This window comes from Hyposmocoma kahamanoa, unplaced genomic scaffold (genome assembly GCF_003589595.1).
Source record: "Hyposmocoma kahamanoa isolate Upper Pololo Valley unplaced genomic scaffold, ASM358959v1 64, whole genome shotgun sequence".
Taxonomy (NCBI): domain Eukaryota; kingdom Metazoa; phylum Arthropoda; class Insecta; order Lepidoptera; family Cosmopterigidae; genus Hyposmocoma; species Hyposmocoma kahamanoa.
In genome coordinates, this window is record NW_020653852.1 from 19,237,833 (window position 1) to 19,255,328 (window position 17,496).

Consider the following 17,496-nt stretch of genomic DNA (forward strand, 5'->3'; position numbering starts at 1 on the left):
ATGTAGAAGTCCGCTTCTGTATTAACTCCATACCGCAAGCGGCAATGTTGCATTCTTTCTTTCAGTCCGCTTTGAATGCTAAGAAGAGCCAGCGCTCGTTAAGAGTTAGTTTTTTCAAGCTTGTGAAATGTTAATGTCTATTAGCCATTTTTGATAAGGCCTTTGATTAAGTGGATCAGTCTCTTTGCAGAATTAATTTAGAATCTTACCCATATCTTTTTATCAGTGTCATCGAGCAAGACCTTGGAAGTTTAATTCACATTTTTAAACAGCGTGTGACCTCGACTATAATAGAAAAGTTATAAAAACTATTCGATAACTATGCGATGTTTTCATTTTATCGGTTTATGGTAGGTCAACGTGCGGAAAATTCTTGCCGCGTTTTTACTGCTGCGATTTCCTATGGGATATTTGTTCTCAAACTTTGATTGAGGGAAGCATATTTTGGTTTGGTGAATGTTTTTGGAATGCTTGTACACAGTAGACACTTTTAAGTCATTTCGGCTAAAAAAAAAGGCGTAAGAACATAATTTCTCGTACGTTTCATTGTTGTAAATCTAATGCATCTAATCATTCAACGAGTGTCTCGTAGTATCAGACAAAGCATGAAACCAAAAGATAGACTACCGTCTATGTGCGTCCTCTTGTGTATGAGATTGGACCGCAATTTTACCTATTAAGCATAATGTCTGGTGAATCCTTCTTATTTCAAAGACCTGTATTCGACTAATGAAGCTAATGGCGTGTATGGATTGAGGGACACGTACAAAAGCTTTAAATGAATCTAAATTTAACTATATTAGAGTTGTGAGACGTAAGCGCAGGTTTTACGTCCGATTTCCGCTAATAAAGTTCGAATAATCACAAAACAGAATAGGTTTACTTATGCAACTTATGCGCGCGCATGACGCATTGTCATTAAGTATATAATGAGGGTTGCGGATTGAGACTGTTTTCCGAGAAATTATTGTCACAGTTTCTCTTCTTTCTACTTTTACCTACTCTCCTTTATCTGGAAGGTATTTATTAAAATGTTTTATCTTTAGGTGTGGCTGTACACAAATTTTTGAGCTAGCCCTTTTTTAAGTACATCCTCAATCTGGTGTTATGTAAGGGTGCGTACATATCGCCGATTACAAATGCGCCTGTTTGTGAAACGCTCGCGAGCTGCTCACATGTCTTACGTTATGCGATCTCTTCGAATGCCGTTCGCGCGCCACTTACTATTAACTTGTATTTAATTGCACGCATGCAGCACGCATGCAGCACGCGTGCAGTGCACGTGCAGCGGAAGCCTGGCGCATTCGCCAGATCTATACGCACCCTAAGATATATGCTAACCACACCAATGAAAATCTGAAACGGCTGTAATCCGAGTGAACGTTCATCTAACACTTAAGAAAATACTATGAAGGGTTAATAGAGAACCAAAAGATGCGTTATAATATAATAATAATAATAACGCACACACTCAACATAGCCCCCCACTCTGGAAACCCTGTGTCGCGGGCCCATGGACACACACATAGACAACCACAAATTACACCCAAACTAACGAGAGAAATAAATGTAGGCCATACAAATTTTTCTCCCACCCGGGAATCGAACCTGGGACTTCTGCGTGGCAGTCCGGCATGGTAACCGTTCGGCCACGGAGGCAGTTAATATGGGCAAGTTTAAGGTCGCAAGGCGCTTTAACGCTTAAAGACGTTTGCGAATAAACCTTCACCTTCCAGTGGAACAATACAGACATATTGAACAGTATTATGACTTAATAATGATAACAACAAGTAAATCAACATGTTTATAAGTGGAAGCAATGTGAAAATTGAACAACTCCAGCTAATATCAGTGAAATTAGTTCGTTAACAGAGGTCAAGGCGCATGATAAGCTTGTATAAATACGCTTATCGGAGAACGTGAAGTATGCGAAGAAAAAAAAAAACTGTTGTGTTGCGTGTTTTTATGCTCCAATAGACAAAACATTCGCCTTACTGGGGACGTGTGGCTAATCTAGGGTTTTTATGTGTAATCTTAAAAAATTGCCGCTCTTTTATATTATAACAGCCGAGCTCCTTGTAAAAGAGTTCGTCATCGAGTATATAACCAGAAATAGAGACGAAATAAGGGCCATATATTCCTGGTAACACATTAGCGATACAGCTCTTGTAAATATCAACTCCCGTTTGCATTGAAATATAGACAGACCCACTACTGACCTGTGTATACGTCTACGTATATTCCAAAAAATATTCTGTATTTATTGTATTAAAGATAATATCTCTAACAATGCCGTGCTGTTCTATTCGGTGGTGTATGAAAAACTGCAAAACGTCTAATTACAAAACAAACGGAATCACATTTCATCGGTAATTAAATATTAAATATGTAATTTTGCGATTTTCGTCCATTATAGCAAAGCTCAAGTTAACTGGTCGATTTGAAGTGAAACAGTTGACGACACCCATTGACGACACCCGTCAATTGTTTCGAACTCGGGCTAGCCAATCGGAGCGCAGTGGTCACAGTAATGATGAATGAATGGCAGAATAGTTTTCAAACAAATTAAATGACATTTCGTCTCTATTTCTGGTTATATACTCGATGGCACGACCGAAGACGAAGCGGGCTGTTGCAATAATTTATTATGTAGAACTCTACATTAATTAAAACTGTAAACATAAACGTAAACTGCGTAAATAAACAACAGCATTAAGGGCAACTGCAGTTTATTAAACCTGATAGTGATAACTTTTACCAAGGAAAAGTCTTTGCAATCGCAAAAGTGAGTGTATTTATAGTGTCGCCATCTCTGAGGTCCCGAGTTCGATCCCCGGCCGGGTCAATATAGAAACTCATTTTTCAATATTGACTCAGGTTTGAGTGTTTATGATTGTTTCCAATTTCCGATTTGTGTTATTTTTTATGTATGTTTGTTACGCTACAACTCCGGCCAGCATTTGTGAACCGATTTAGATGATTCTGTTTTTGTTGAAAAGAGGGTACCTCTGTAGTGGTCCCATTTCAATTTTAAGAAAATATACCACCTCTAAGGGTGGCAAACTAGGGGATGGATCCGGTTTCGCGCACTTTCCGGTAACCGATTTCAATAAAACTTGGCAAATAGACGTAATTCCACGAACTTTTGAGGTCGGTTTTTAGTAGTACTCTGTGCTGAGATTATTTATTTTTATGATGCAAGTGACAGGACGAACAAGTCTTTCACCTGGTGGTAAGCGACACGCCTATCCATAGCAGTTGCAGTACCTCTCAGGGCTTTAAATCAGTGCAGTATGCAAATGAGCTAAAGTTTAATTTACATTGTCATGGAAAGGACTGGATGCGATACGATAGCTACTGGATTCCCGAGTCTGCGCGAGAATTCTCCGGAAGACGCGCAACCTGTTTTTTGGCTCGTATCTAGTCTGCACGTTACACAGTTGTCTTAAATTTCATTATGCTATGGGTACAAAAATTTGTTTTCACTCCCGTCCGCGGCAATATGAATAGAGTCTAAGAATTGTAGTGAAATAACTATCGTATAGAGTAACAGATATAATAATATTATAGTTAACGTGGAAGGAAACATTCTTGTGGTCTCAGATTAAATCGAGAATGTTCTTAACACTTTCATGGACAGTTACTTTTCTTGACGTAGTGCTTATATTGAATCAATAAAACGTTCAATATGTAAATCATTGAAATTTGGCAATACGTTGTTAACTACAAATAAATCACTTGGCAATCGCAATGTAAAGCCTGTAATAGTCTTTAGATCCATATCCGTACGTACCCCATACTATCATATTCTAATATTTAATTGTACGGTAAACGCTGTTACTGACTTTGAATGGGTTAAAACGGGTGAAGTTCTTAGTGAGGATAATAACAGGGCGTATGTATGTATTAAGTTGGTGGATGTAAGTGAAAGCAAAGAAGGTTTATCTGGATCGTACCAAGTGAAGATCGGAAATTGGGAATCCAAAGGTGTGAATTTATTGTATGTGTGTTTTAATAGAGAGACTTCTCTGAAATCTAAATGTTCATTACCGATTTATCACATGGAGAAGTTTATTTTTCTTACGAAGGGTGTTACATTGTTCTTTGCTGGCCTCGAAAAGAAATTGTTTGGCTTTGGAAGTAGAATAGGATTTGACCGGAGAAAACATAAAATTCCAAAAAAAAAAACAGTTGTAGCAGTAGAGCTCCTTGTGAAAGAGTTCGTCCAGGGTAGTACTGCCTCCTTACCTATCTCTGTTGCCAAGCAGTAATGTGAGCATTACTGTGTTCCGGTGAAGTGTAAGGTTGCTGGTGAAATTACAGGCACATGGGACTTGTCGATGAATGTTTCAGGGAGACATCGCGGTGGCAGTGGCCCTAAGATCTTTGCGGTTTTAAGTTTTCTAAAGGCACGGCAACTATAGGCGTACGACTTGTTCGTGCCATTACTTGGTGTTATATAAAATAAATTAAAAAAAATTCTCTTTGTAAGCATAATATCATTTACGGATAACAGTATTCTTTGCTCTATCGCAGTCTATAGCAAAAGATATTCTTATTTAACGGGTGGAAGTACCCTCTTTCGGTATAACGTGGTCAAATAAACACCCCTTGTAAAGAGTCGTTACATAGTTAATGAATAGTGACAATAATACATTAACGAATATGTTGAACTAAATTAGGAGCTGCGTTTGCAATCAGTCGGTTAATTATTTTGAGTCATCGGCTGTAACGGCGCCGGCAAACGGTCGGCGACCTGTATTACCAAATGTTTTGGTTTTGGGTTTCGTGACATGCTGTAATTATTTGGTATGTTAATATATAATTGTTTGACAGATACATGTATGTTTTTGGATGAACTAATTTGGCAGGTGTTTTGTTGCTCTATAAGCGGTAGCAGCAAAATTTCGACACGCCTGTCCTTAACAGTTGCAGAGCCACTCAGAGTTTTAAAGTGCAAAGACCTGAGGGGTACTGCTTACTGCGCCCGTCACCCTGAGACATAAGTTGACGAGTCAATTGGCCATTGGTGTAACGGGCTGGTGTCCGCAACTCGACGTCAAGGCGCCTATTTTGCGCCTAAGTTGACGAGTCTCACGTGCCTGTAATTTTTCACCAGCACCCTTATCAAATGGAATGCCGTAATGCTCACATTACTGCTTGGCGGCAGAAATAGTTAAGAAGGCAGGATGGCAGGAAAGGTCTGATCTTATTAGATCTAAGTCGAAATATTTTTTTGTATAAAAATTTTACGTAGAGCTAAATACGTTTAGTATCATAGATTTTTTTAATTTGAATTAAACAAGCAGGCGACACAAGCGCAGCTATTTTGTATGATTTAACCTTCATTGGGTTCACGGAGCAGCTAATTCATTAATTTCTATATTCATTAAATATAGATAGGTTATAATGAGAGACTGGGGTCTGAGATAAATAAACCCAGTGTTACGGATCACCAGGCCACTACCCCTCGGGCATAACAATAACATTGTAGATAAATATGTTAATAATAAACCATTCTATGAAGGTTTAAAATATGACATACAAGTTTACAGTGGTACAAATATATTCTTCAAATGGACACACAATTTTAATTGAGAGTAATTCCCTTTTCAAAAAAACATTACATTTTTGTTCCAAAATACAGCAATGATATTTTAAAAAAGGAATCTATCTCTTCTCTTCTCCCTCTTTCTTCTCTTTTCCCGTGTTCCTTTTTTAAAATATCGTTCCCATATTTTGATTTATAAACAAAGTACTTATACATTTTTTTTAATGAAAAAACTAAAACTTCGACTTTGCTACAATTAAGATTAACGAATTTATGTGTCCAGTGCGTAGAAGCTGAATGTGTCAGTAGCCTGCCTAATTGCATGGAATGCTCATAATTATCAAATGCATTCGATAAGCTAATTATCACCACATTATTAATGCTGGTAATGTGTCACGTGAACATTAGTCGCATTCTTTTTTTATGCGGTTTAATTTTCACTCTTATTTTTAAAGTAAATAATAATTAAACCGGTTGTTACTTTTTGTTATTAAATGTAAAAACCGAGCAATTTTTAAAAAAATTGGAGAGGCATAAATTAAAAAAAAAATGTTTTTTGTAATTCTTGTAACTAAAAAAAAACTAAAAAAACGTAAAAACTTACCGAAATAATCTTTTAGAATCTTCAGTCAGACGCAATTGACGCTATCATGTCCAGTAAAGAAAGTTCCAAAATAAATTTTGACCCTTATTTTCAGGAATTAAAAATAAAACTCAAAAATTCACAAAACACAAACACAAACAGGCACAACAAAATTTAATCCAGTGTCATGAAAGGAAAACACAAAATCGGGAAAAACAAATCGAAAGTATTTTTCAAAGTTTTTAAATATCGAAGTTCGAACGCGTTCGAAAATATTATGAGCGGGAAAAACAAATAACGTTTCAATGGCGCGACGGGTGTCCGTCGACTGAACGTATAACCAAGTCTCCTCGCTGTGAATCGAGAAACAAATTGAATGCAACTCACTCCCACATTGAAACACCGGCTTTCGGCGGATGTAGTTTGTTTATTATTGTTATTTAACTTAGTTGTTTGTTAATGTGACGAAAAAAAATCCGTCTGTATGAAGAAATAAACATACCTTTAAATAAGTTTTATATTATTAACGTAAAACAATTTTTTTCAAACACGTAGATTTCTCATTTTACTTTAATCTAAAAATCAAACATAAATAACCAAAACATAAATAAATCATGTACATAATAAAATATCTCAATTTAAATTTAAAATAAAGGAAAGAAATAAATAAAGTTAGTTTTTCTACTCACTAATAGATGGCGTTAAGTGTAGGAGCTTCGTCTATCCGATACAAGATGGCGCTAGGTTCACAACTGCAGCTATATTTTACGCAAATGCGTATTTACATAGTGTAAAAACACTACATACAGATTTTAGGGATGCGTTTCTTTATACCAGTGTCAGCCACTTTTAGATATCATCGGTATTTTGAAAAAAGGGCGCAAGAGACGTTTTGTAGTTTTTTAAGGGTGCTTGTTATAACGACTATTTTAGATCATGTTTAACGATTGTTTTAAAATATTTATGCCCTGTTTTAAAATTCAATCTTGGTTATAATCAAGTTTATGTTTTAATATTGAATTCAAGTTTTAAAATTAAGTTTCTAAAAAACACCAACTTTATTAGATTTCTCTAAAAAGTGGGACTTGTCATATAAAATATGTAATATTATAACCGGCATGTTGTGGTGGGTTGAAATTGTACCATCCCTGTTTCTGACGCCAAGCAGTATTGTGGCCATTACTGCATTCAGCTTTTCAGAATCGATACCACCTCAGCTTGAATTCTAATGTTTCCCGTACTAATACATTTCATTTTGCTTGGCAGAGGCACTGACTTTATTTCAGAATTTACTTTTTTAACAACGAAATTAATGCCATTTGAAAAGTGTATATCGTATAGCACTTATACGTGTTCTATTTAGTTCAGTTGATATAAAAAAAAAATCATTGGTATATATAAATTACTTATTCAATACAGCGGTTTGTGTTTTTATTTCTATCGTGAAAATTTTTAGCAATCGTGTTTTCATACCGCAGGTATATTAATCATTGTACATCCTCTATTTTACTATTTTTTTTTCCAAAGTGAATGCGGCATCAACCAAAGCCTGAGGTTGTATCGACTTTTAAACGGTGAGAAATTAAAGACAATTGGGATTTTAAACCTTATGTCTTACGGTCACGGGCGAAAAGGCAGTGCCCCTCAGATCTTTGCAATTTAAAGCTTATCACACTTGTTCGTCCCGTCACTTGATGTGACAAAAAGAAATGCACTGTGAGACACTGCAGCCCGTATTCGATAGTCTCGACACTCATGCGAAGATACAGTGTAGTTTCTATTCATAACTGGGAACAAAGGAAACATAAAATTCAACCAAGTGAGCAATCGGATGCAATGAACATTATGAATGGACTGTGTTAACTTACCTCATACACGTAATCAAGTCTGAATAATCACACTTTATAAGATATAATACGAGTTTGGGAAGTAATAAATCGATATTGATTTTCTTACTTAAGTTTCTCGGGAAAATCGATCTCACGCATGATTAATTAGAGTTTAATCAGTGTTACGATTTCAAATGTAATTGACTTGTCTATTAAAAAAAGATGTTTTTGAGTAAAAAAAAAGAGCGACCTACCGCCTCTGAAGCAGAGGTCCTGCGTTTGAATCCGGGCCTCAGTTTTTTTTTTCGGAATTTACGCGCGAAATGTAATTTGCAAACATTGTGGTAAAACCTGCGCGTCAAAGTCAAAGGTCAAATAATAATTTGTTCCATAGGTAAAATGTTTACACTTTCCCAGAGAAGAACAAGCAAGAAACTCTAGGGATTACTCTTTTCAAAAAAACTTAAATGCTATGCAACACACTTTGAATCGTAATTGTGTGGAATCTAGACTCTTGTTGTTTCCCATACTTCTTTATCTAAAACATACTCTTCAATTTTGTAGTATGACTTTTTAATTAAAATATGATTTAAGAAATGATAATCTTAATATATTCTTCGGAATCTTATTGTAAAAACGTACACAGTTCCCCATAAAAGAATCGTTTACCTTAGTTAAACGAAAACGTGGTCCCATGAGTTTGGATTTAGTTCTAAGGTTAATATTATGGATATCTTCTTTCTTAATTAAATTATGTATATTTTAGTGGCATACAAAGTATTTGAGTAAATTTATATTAAATTTATATTTATATTATATTTGTATTTAACTTTGTTATATATATTTATTGTTTTTTATGAGTCGTCAACTTCGTACCTTTCTATCTTTATTTTTTTTTCGCAAGCAAACGCGGTGACAAGGGGTATTATGCAAGGTGTTATGAACAAGAAGAAGAATAAAATACGTTTATTTGCCAGAATACAGTATTTATACAGATCTTGTGTAAAATTAGGTACATTGTGTTCAACCTGCTCGCAGGTGTGCAAATGATAATGGTATTTCACATTTGTCTCTACAATTACAAATCAGTTTGCATTTCGAATTAATATCAATTGGTGTTTGTAACTTCTAAATATCTTTATTACTTTAGAAGCAATGTGTCAAAAGCCATTTTGTCAATTGTGATTTAAAAGTAAGTCCTCGTAGTGACTTAATTACATTAGATAAATTATTAAAACTTCTTATATAAATTGAAGCAGTTATTATTATAAACGAGTTTATGGCTTACTGGGCTGCGATCGCTCACCATATGCTACTGGCAGAAAACCAGCACTGTTTGACTTCTCTCGGTCTACAGTATTTATGCTGAGTCAGGGCCATTTCAGCACAAACTGTAGTCATAGGTATATTAAAATTTTATCATTTGTTATAGTATTTGTTTGTTTTTCTCACAGTATTTGTTTTTCTCGCAATATGTGTTTTATATAAATGTGTATAAAATTAATAATGAATGTTCTATGTGCTTTTATGTTATACTCTGTGAAGTGATTGTAAATGTTTTGTTTCTGTTTGTATTTGTGCTGAATAAACGTGTTATCTACCTATCTATCTATGTCAATTTCTTTTCATTTTAAATGATCTTTGATGTCATATATACACAGATCACATAACAAATGAAATAATTTCTTTTTAATTATGTTTAAGGGTAAGTCTGCGATCGCTGCAGGCAAAGCATTATATATCTTAAAAAAATCTTTGATGTCATATAAACACAGATCACATAACAAATCAAATAACTTTTTTAAATATTTTTGTAGGTAAGTCTACGATAGTAAATAATAATCTGTGGAAACTTTTAATTAATCCTCAGCTTACTTGCATTGGTTTGTCAGACATGTATCACACTTACCATTTTGTTCTTGATACCTACCCGTAATTTTTTTTTAATTAATAAAGATATGATAAAATAAAATAGACAGGCGTGTCGCTTAGCACCAGACACGCGACTTGTTTTTCCCGTCACCTAATATCATAAGAAAAAGACATGAGCTTATCGAAGCTACCACGCTCAAGACGTACGGTAATTACAACGTCGTGATAGACTCATCACCGTTCGCAGAACGTAAGCCGGATGAGAACTGGTCTTGATAGTGATCTGGTATTTGATGTTAGAGCTCTAAATATTTACGAGAATGCGTTTTAGATTATTGCTTTTGAAGACGGGTTAATTTAAGTATCGGTTAGTACCGAGTTAGTTAGTAGGGTTCTTTTTCTTCCAGAATAATAATAATGCACACACTCATACCCCCGCACTAGGGAATTCAGATAATATATATACATATATGTATATATAGGAGGATGAATGAAAGAAGATTGACGTAACAGATTTATAAGGCGAGTGTTAGCATGTTGGTAAGGGCCGACTGAGGCGAAATTACCACGAACAAATTGAGGACGCGCTAAAGAAAGGAGTAACTTTGAAATGCTTTATCTACCCGACTCTCTACCTGAATTCAAGGGATACTTGGAGCGTTTGCGCGTTTAGATTAGTAGTATATTACTCCACATATGGTGCACTAAGATCTTAAATAACATATAGGTCCGTATTTCCGAACGATATTGTTAAAGCCTTTAAGTGTATTTCCAAACGATATTGTTAAAGCCTTTAAGTCTATAAACATAAAAAATACTGCTGATCTTGATGGTCTTTCAGTCAGAGTAATTAGTTCTATAGTTGATTGTATTGCGCCTTATTTAGCCTGTGTCTTTAATAAATGTGTTGATGATGGTGTCTTTCCTGACCTCATGAAGCAAAGTAAAGTTATTCCACTTTTCAAATCTGGTAGTATTTCTGACCCCACCAATTTCAGACCTATATCAATACTACCAACTCTCAGTAAAATATTTGAAAAAATTATTCTAAATCAGATGTGTGCACATTTTTATGGTAATAACTTAATGTCTCCTAAACAATTTGGTTTCACTCGGGGCCGCTCTACAACCGATGCTGGTGTCGAGTTGATTAATCATATATTTGATGCATGGGAAGTCTCACATGATGCTATTGGTGTATTCTCTGACCTTTCCAAGGCTTTTGATTGTGTGCACCATGATACACTGGTCAGGAAACTTCGCCATTATGGTGTGGCGGGACGTGATCTCGACCTTCTTAAATCGTATTTGCGTGGTAGGGTACAGAGGGTCGATGTTAACGGTACGAGATCGTCAGGATCTGCAATTAGCATGGGTGTCCCTCAAGGTTCAATTCTAGGCCCATTTTTGTTTTTAGTTTATATTAATGACTTACCTAGCCTTATGGAGGGTGTAAAACATGAGATAGTATTGTTTGCTGATGATACTTCCTTATTATTTAAAGTTAAAAGGCACCAATGTTCCTACGACGATGTGAACAATGCTATATCTAAAGTAGTTGATTGGTTTGCTGTTAATAACCTACTTCTTAATGAGAAAAAAACAAATTGTGTGAAATTTACATTACCCAATGTTAGAGAGACGATTACAAACATTGTAGTTAGAAACGAAAAATTGAATCTTGTGGATACAGTTGTATTTCTAGGTATAACGTTAGATGCTAAATTGCAATGGGGTCCCCATATAAGTAAGTTATCAAAACGGCTCGGCTCTGCAGTGTACGCGATTAAAAAAATAAGGCAACTTTCAGACGTCGAAACCGCTAGATTGGTTTACTTCAGCTACTTTCACAGTCTAATGACATACGGCATTTTGCTTTGGGGTAATGCCGCCGATATCAACAGAATCTTTGTCCTGCAGAAACGTGCAGTTAGGGCAATTTACAATCTGGGCCCCAAAGTATCTTTGAGAGATAAGTTTAAGGAAATTAACATTCTTACACTAGCCTCACAGTACATTTATGAGAATGTAATTTATGTTAAAAGGAATAGTAATTTATTTATGAAAAATAGTGACAGACATAACATTAATACGAGGAATAGAAATAAACTAGCTTTTCTTGATAGTCGTCTTCACAAAGTCAAAAAATCATTTAAGGGGCAATGTATACGCTTCTATAACAAGATTCCGGTTGATATACAAAATTTGCCTTACACGAGGTTTAAAACTATAGTGAAACAAAAACTTTATACTAAAGGTTATTATACAACTTCTGCGTACTTGGATGACAAAAATCCGTGGTAGTAACCCGTTTAGCTCATGGAGGTAGTCTCGATCTCTGATGTTTCAAATGATAAAAAAAAATATTGTAAATGTTATTTACAAAGAGCAACCCCTAGAGTTTCTTGCTCATTCTTCTCGGGGGAATCTGCCTTACGAATGAGCGGTAGTGTTTAATATTGTGACGATTTCAATAATAATGCTTACCTATGAAATAAAGATTATTTTGAATTTGAATTTGACACCCTCTAAAGGCACACATGCAAAGCCCCGCACTAGGGAAACCCTGTATTGCGGGTATCATGGACACAAACAAATGTAGGCCATACAAATATTTCTTCCGGCCCGGGAATCGAACCCATGACCTCTGCGTGGTAGACCAGCATGGTAACCGTTCGACCACAGAGGTTAAAGAATTAGAATTGTACGGAATTTTAGAGTCCTGCTTTTCTTTACGCCATACCTTGTACCGAATTCATACCCGAGAGATGTGTGTACTTGATGACATTGAAATAATGGAGAAATTTGAATTTTTTTTATGGTACCAAGTGACGGGACTAACAATGGTGGTGGTAAGCGACACGCCTGTCCATAACAGTTACAGTGCCACTCAGAGCTTTAAATCGCAAAAATCTGAGGGTCACGGCCCCTGAGACATAAGTTGATCCCATGTGTCTGTAATTTCTTCACCAGCACCCTTACCCTTCTGAACCGGAACGCAGTAATGCTCACATAGGGCTTGGCGGCAGAAATAGTTAAGGTGGCAGTACTTCCTTAGACGAACTCTTTCACAAGGAGCTCTAAAAAAAGTTTAGCAGTCGATAAAACAGTCAAACAAAGTAGTTTAAATGATTTTAAAGAGATGACGCTACGTTGCTCCAAATTTGAAAAAAAAACGAATTTCACAGTTGTGAAACCTTGAGAAAACGAGTTATATTTTATCTTTCTATGAAATACGACATATTGATCCTCTTATCCCATCGTTTGGGAGAAAAGAACGTTAGCAAAACGTTAGCTACTATATATTGTTAAGACATCAATAGGAACAACTAGCAGGAAATTAGTTGACCGGCGATGTCAAAGTCCACCTTAAACTCATATATTTTTTACAGGTAAACAAATTATACATAAAATAGTCACATTGATTTGACTCTACTCTACTTTAAGGCAGATTCTCCTGAGAACAATGAGTGAGAAATTCTTAAGGACGCTCTTTGTAAATAGATATTTTTGTATACATGTATCATTTACAATATTTAGTTCAGATACCATAGATCGAAACTACCTGAATGAGTTAAACGGGCCACTACTATAAATTTTTGTTATTCAAGCACGAAAAACTTTATAATATGTAGGAAATGAAACCATTTCTATTCAGATATAAATCGTATATTAGTTTTTTTATATAATATAGTAACTTAGGTATAGGTCAGTCAGCCGTGACCATGGGACCTGTAAGGCTCAATTTACATTGCGGCGTAACGCAATGGAATGGAAGCGCGCGTAGTATTTCATTGACGTTAGACGTCACATTGCCTGCCTTCACGCCACTTCCCACGGAATGGTTAGGTGTCGCCGACGGCAGCTGAGGTATCCTCGCGAATGCGCGAGAATTCTCGAACATGCGCAACAATTCCGCGGAAGACGCGAGACGAGAGATCTTTGGCTCGTATCTAGTTTGTATGTTGCACAATTGTCCTCAAAGTTCATTATGCTATGTACAATATTGTTACTAAAATTCGCTTCCATTCGTTCAGCTGTAATATAAATTGAGCCTAAAAAGCCCGAAATGTTGTTGTGTTTGAAAAAACATAGCAACATTTTATTTCCTATGTATAACAATCGTGAAAACCTAACAACTCGATATTTATAATAAGTTTTAGTATAATATTTTTTTATAAATAATAGACACACGCTGTTAAGCGAAGATGTGACCGACGATGGTACGCGTTGATTAGCCCCAAATTGTACTTTTCGGGAAACAGATTACTCCATTCCTTTGCCGGACGCATCAAAAAGAAGGAAGCAAAGCGTTTAAAAAAATGTTATATATAATATAAATAAAAATGTAGTATTAAGTTTATATTACTATTCTTGTAAACTCTCCTCTCACAGATACTCCCAAAGAGGTGAGAAAGAGTGAAAGAAAAAAAAAAGTATTAAATAGTACTAAGTATTGTACTATTCTCAGTACACTTCTCGCACACATACTCCCAATACACTCGCATGTAATTCACAAACACTATACATACTGTCAAAGACAAAATGTAGGCCAATAGCATTGCGTCTCTAATACAGAACAGACACGGAATTAAAAAAAAAAGGACTTAGTGTGAATGGGTGATTATATCAACGACATAAGGATGGAGTATTTTGAAACTTCTAGTCGTCCGAAGGAGGAACGGTGAGAGTGGAACTAAATTGAAAAGTTCCTGCGCACGCTCGCAAACCGGAATCGTAATAAAGAAACGTTAAATGAATTTGTGAAGACGACTATCAAAAATAGCCAATTAACTTTTATTTATTAGCCGACTTAAAAAAGGAGGTTCTCAATTCGACTGTATGTTTTTTTTTCGTATGTATGTTACGCAAGAACTCTTTTGTGAACCGATTTTGATGATTCTTTTTTGTTGGAAAGAGCGTTCCTCAGAAGTGGTCCCATTTAAATTTGAAGAAAATATTTTACCTCTAAAGGCATTGACTTATAAATAAATGGACGGCGGGTCTAATACAAAAACCACGAAAAAAATGTCCCAAGTCAACCTATTTAAACGTAGTGACATGTAAAGGAATATGAAAAAGCTAAAACGTTGAATTTAAATTGTAATGTCATCGCAGTACTGTCTAATTTTGCTTGCTTCGCTGTCAGTCGAACAAACGAAGATTAAAGCGTGAATGACGCTCTGTATACAATTTTAACGCCCTATAAGTTCGGACACTTTTTAGCGCGGCCCCGACGTCCATATAATTGTAAGTCAATGTCTAAAGGTGACAAATTCGGAGATAATGACTTTTGAGCTCGGTTTTTTAGTACTCTGATCTGAGATTATAGTAATATTTAAGTTAGTAACACCCTTAAGTTGTATTTGCACTTTATGAACTATACGCGGGATATGCTTGCCATCGTGGAATGGACTTGCTAATCGGCGTAAGATACTCGCCGATTATTGTCCAGGGTACGCCAGACGTAGTTGTAGTAGTAGTAGTAATTTGGGCTAAACCAAAACTACTGTCGACCATGGTTGAGTTAAAATCAGAATAAACACAAGTAGGTACATTACACTGTAGTTAAACCTCGTTATCTCTAACTATACAGTCATTAATCTCCATCACCTACTTTCCCCATAAAGTTTCTAAGACTAATTAGTAAGTAATTATTAGTATATAATTGCTAGGCATTAGTTGATCGAAATCTAGGCTTCTCTTCAGTTGATAATCTATATATCTATATTGTTTAAAAATTGTATTGACTAAATTCTTTATTGGTTTTTCGTGACTTACATATTTCATTTTTGTATTTGTTGACCTTAGTGTCACGGTTTGTTCTACGCGCGCTGAATGAGGACGTCTCGGGTTCGATTCCCGATTACCTATTAGGAAAATAAGATTTTGTAAATTGGTCCGATTTTGGGTGGTTCGGGTAGTGCCTCAGAATGAATTTCGTTGTTCTGGTACTCGTAGTACAGGAAATTCCCTAGTTTCTGCTAATTTTAAATCATCCTAGCTGTGTGTCGATAGAGTGCCAATGGCAGGTTGTGACATTTATAGAACGAATATATTGTAAATTTTAAAGATAGTTGTAATGTGGTGCCATTTTTTGTTTGTTGTTTTAAGGTAGAATGCCACGTGATTTGACTGTTTAAGAAATTGTGCAGCAATTGAAAGACAAAGAAGAAAAAGTTCTTGATAGGGCTTCTGAACGAGAACATCATCATGACGTCATTGTGAAGTGACCATAACTGTGCATAAGAATAAAGCGAAACCAAAAACGAAGGTATTCGCACACCACTTCGACCGCTACAAAAAATGACACAAGAGGCTTAAAAGTGAAGATCCTGAATCGGCATCTAGAGCAGTCCGGTTGCCTTCATATAAACAATGCCATATACGAGTATGTCCTAGAATCAAGGACCGAAAAACCAAAACGGAATGTTCGAAAGGTTTAAAACCATTAAAACATATGTGTAATCTTAGAATAATAACGCATAGAAACCTAGTCCGCACACGCTAAGTGAGGCAAATTGAAGCGCGCCCAATGGGCCTACACGAGCGGGCGGGTCTTCAGTGCTCAAGCTCAACTTGCACCGCGAACAGATCAAGAATTTTAGCTAAAAATGACGAATTGTGCGGTAAATGAGTGTAAAAATACGTCAGACAAACATAAAATAGATACTAACATCACATTCCACAAGGAAGTAACGTGTTTCAACTTGTATTTTTTTATATAAATATTCACTAAAACCGAAAATTAACCTACTACTAAAACTAGCTTACATGAATTTGATTTTTGCCTCACTTGTGACAATTCGTTTGATATGAAACTATCATTCTATGCGTTATTATTCTAAGTGTGTAATGATCACATAATTCTAGCCTGCCAAAATTGTAATGAAGAAAATGAGCTTTTACGAATGTTGTTGTTTTTTTATTAATAATATGTTTTATCAGTCAGAAACATATTTGTAAGTTAGGAAATAATATGTTTATCTACACACATTTCATAAACTCTCTATAATGTGTACAAAAACTGCAAATTACAACCAGCATAAAGGTAATCTGTTTTGTTAGAACAAATTTCATATCTGTGAAAATGTTATTATTGATTCATAATATTATCGAATGCGATGTTATTATTACATTCAAATTTCGAACATCTCTGAAAAACAAAATAATTTGATTGGACCTCAATTCTAATAACAGTCGAGATGAAGTTTTATTGGAAATGAAATGTCAATAGCAAACAATTTTGACAATTTCACACGTTACTCGATATCGAACGATATGATATGTAGTTGGGGCCGATTCTAGTTTGTCTATGAATTAAAAATAAAAACTACGGTTGTGTGCTTAGACTATTTCCATCCGCTAAGTTTGTGTGACATGCGTGAGAAAAGTTTTTTTAATACAGTTGCTCAAAACGTGGTATTTTTCGTACTACAAATCGTGGCGAAAGTTGGATTTTTCGCACAAGTGCTTTTGACTTTTCCTTTTTTTTTATTTACTGTTGTTACAAGTCTTAAACGTAGAACTAAACAGGTTGTATATTTATTTAATATTTATGTGCTTTGTGACGTAAGTCATGCGTCATTAAAACTTATATTTACTTACAAACATCTTGCTTGTTTAAAGTAAGCCTCGCGTCTGGCCAAGAAGCCTCGAGA

At 35.5% G+C, this 17,496-nt stretch overlaps 1 protein-coding gene across 2 annotated transcripts in view; it reads right to left on the bottom strand.

Moving 5' to 3' along the window:
- The window catches only part of LOC113230754 (phospholipid phosphatase 2-like), a 135,283-nt gene that overhangs the window by 95,840 nt on the left and 21,947 nt on the right, over positions 1–17,496 (bottom strand). The window contains exon 1 of one of the 2 annotated variants that reach the window (XM_026464834.1): positions 6,156–6,440. The exons of the other annotated variant lie outside the window; for it this stretch is intronic. The gene's annotated coding sequence lies outside the window, so the exon portion shown is untranslated. Of the gene's footprint in view, positions 1–6,155; positions 6,441–17,496 lie in introns of those variants that run through there. 2 annotated transcript variants of the gene reach the window in all.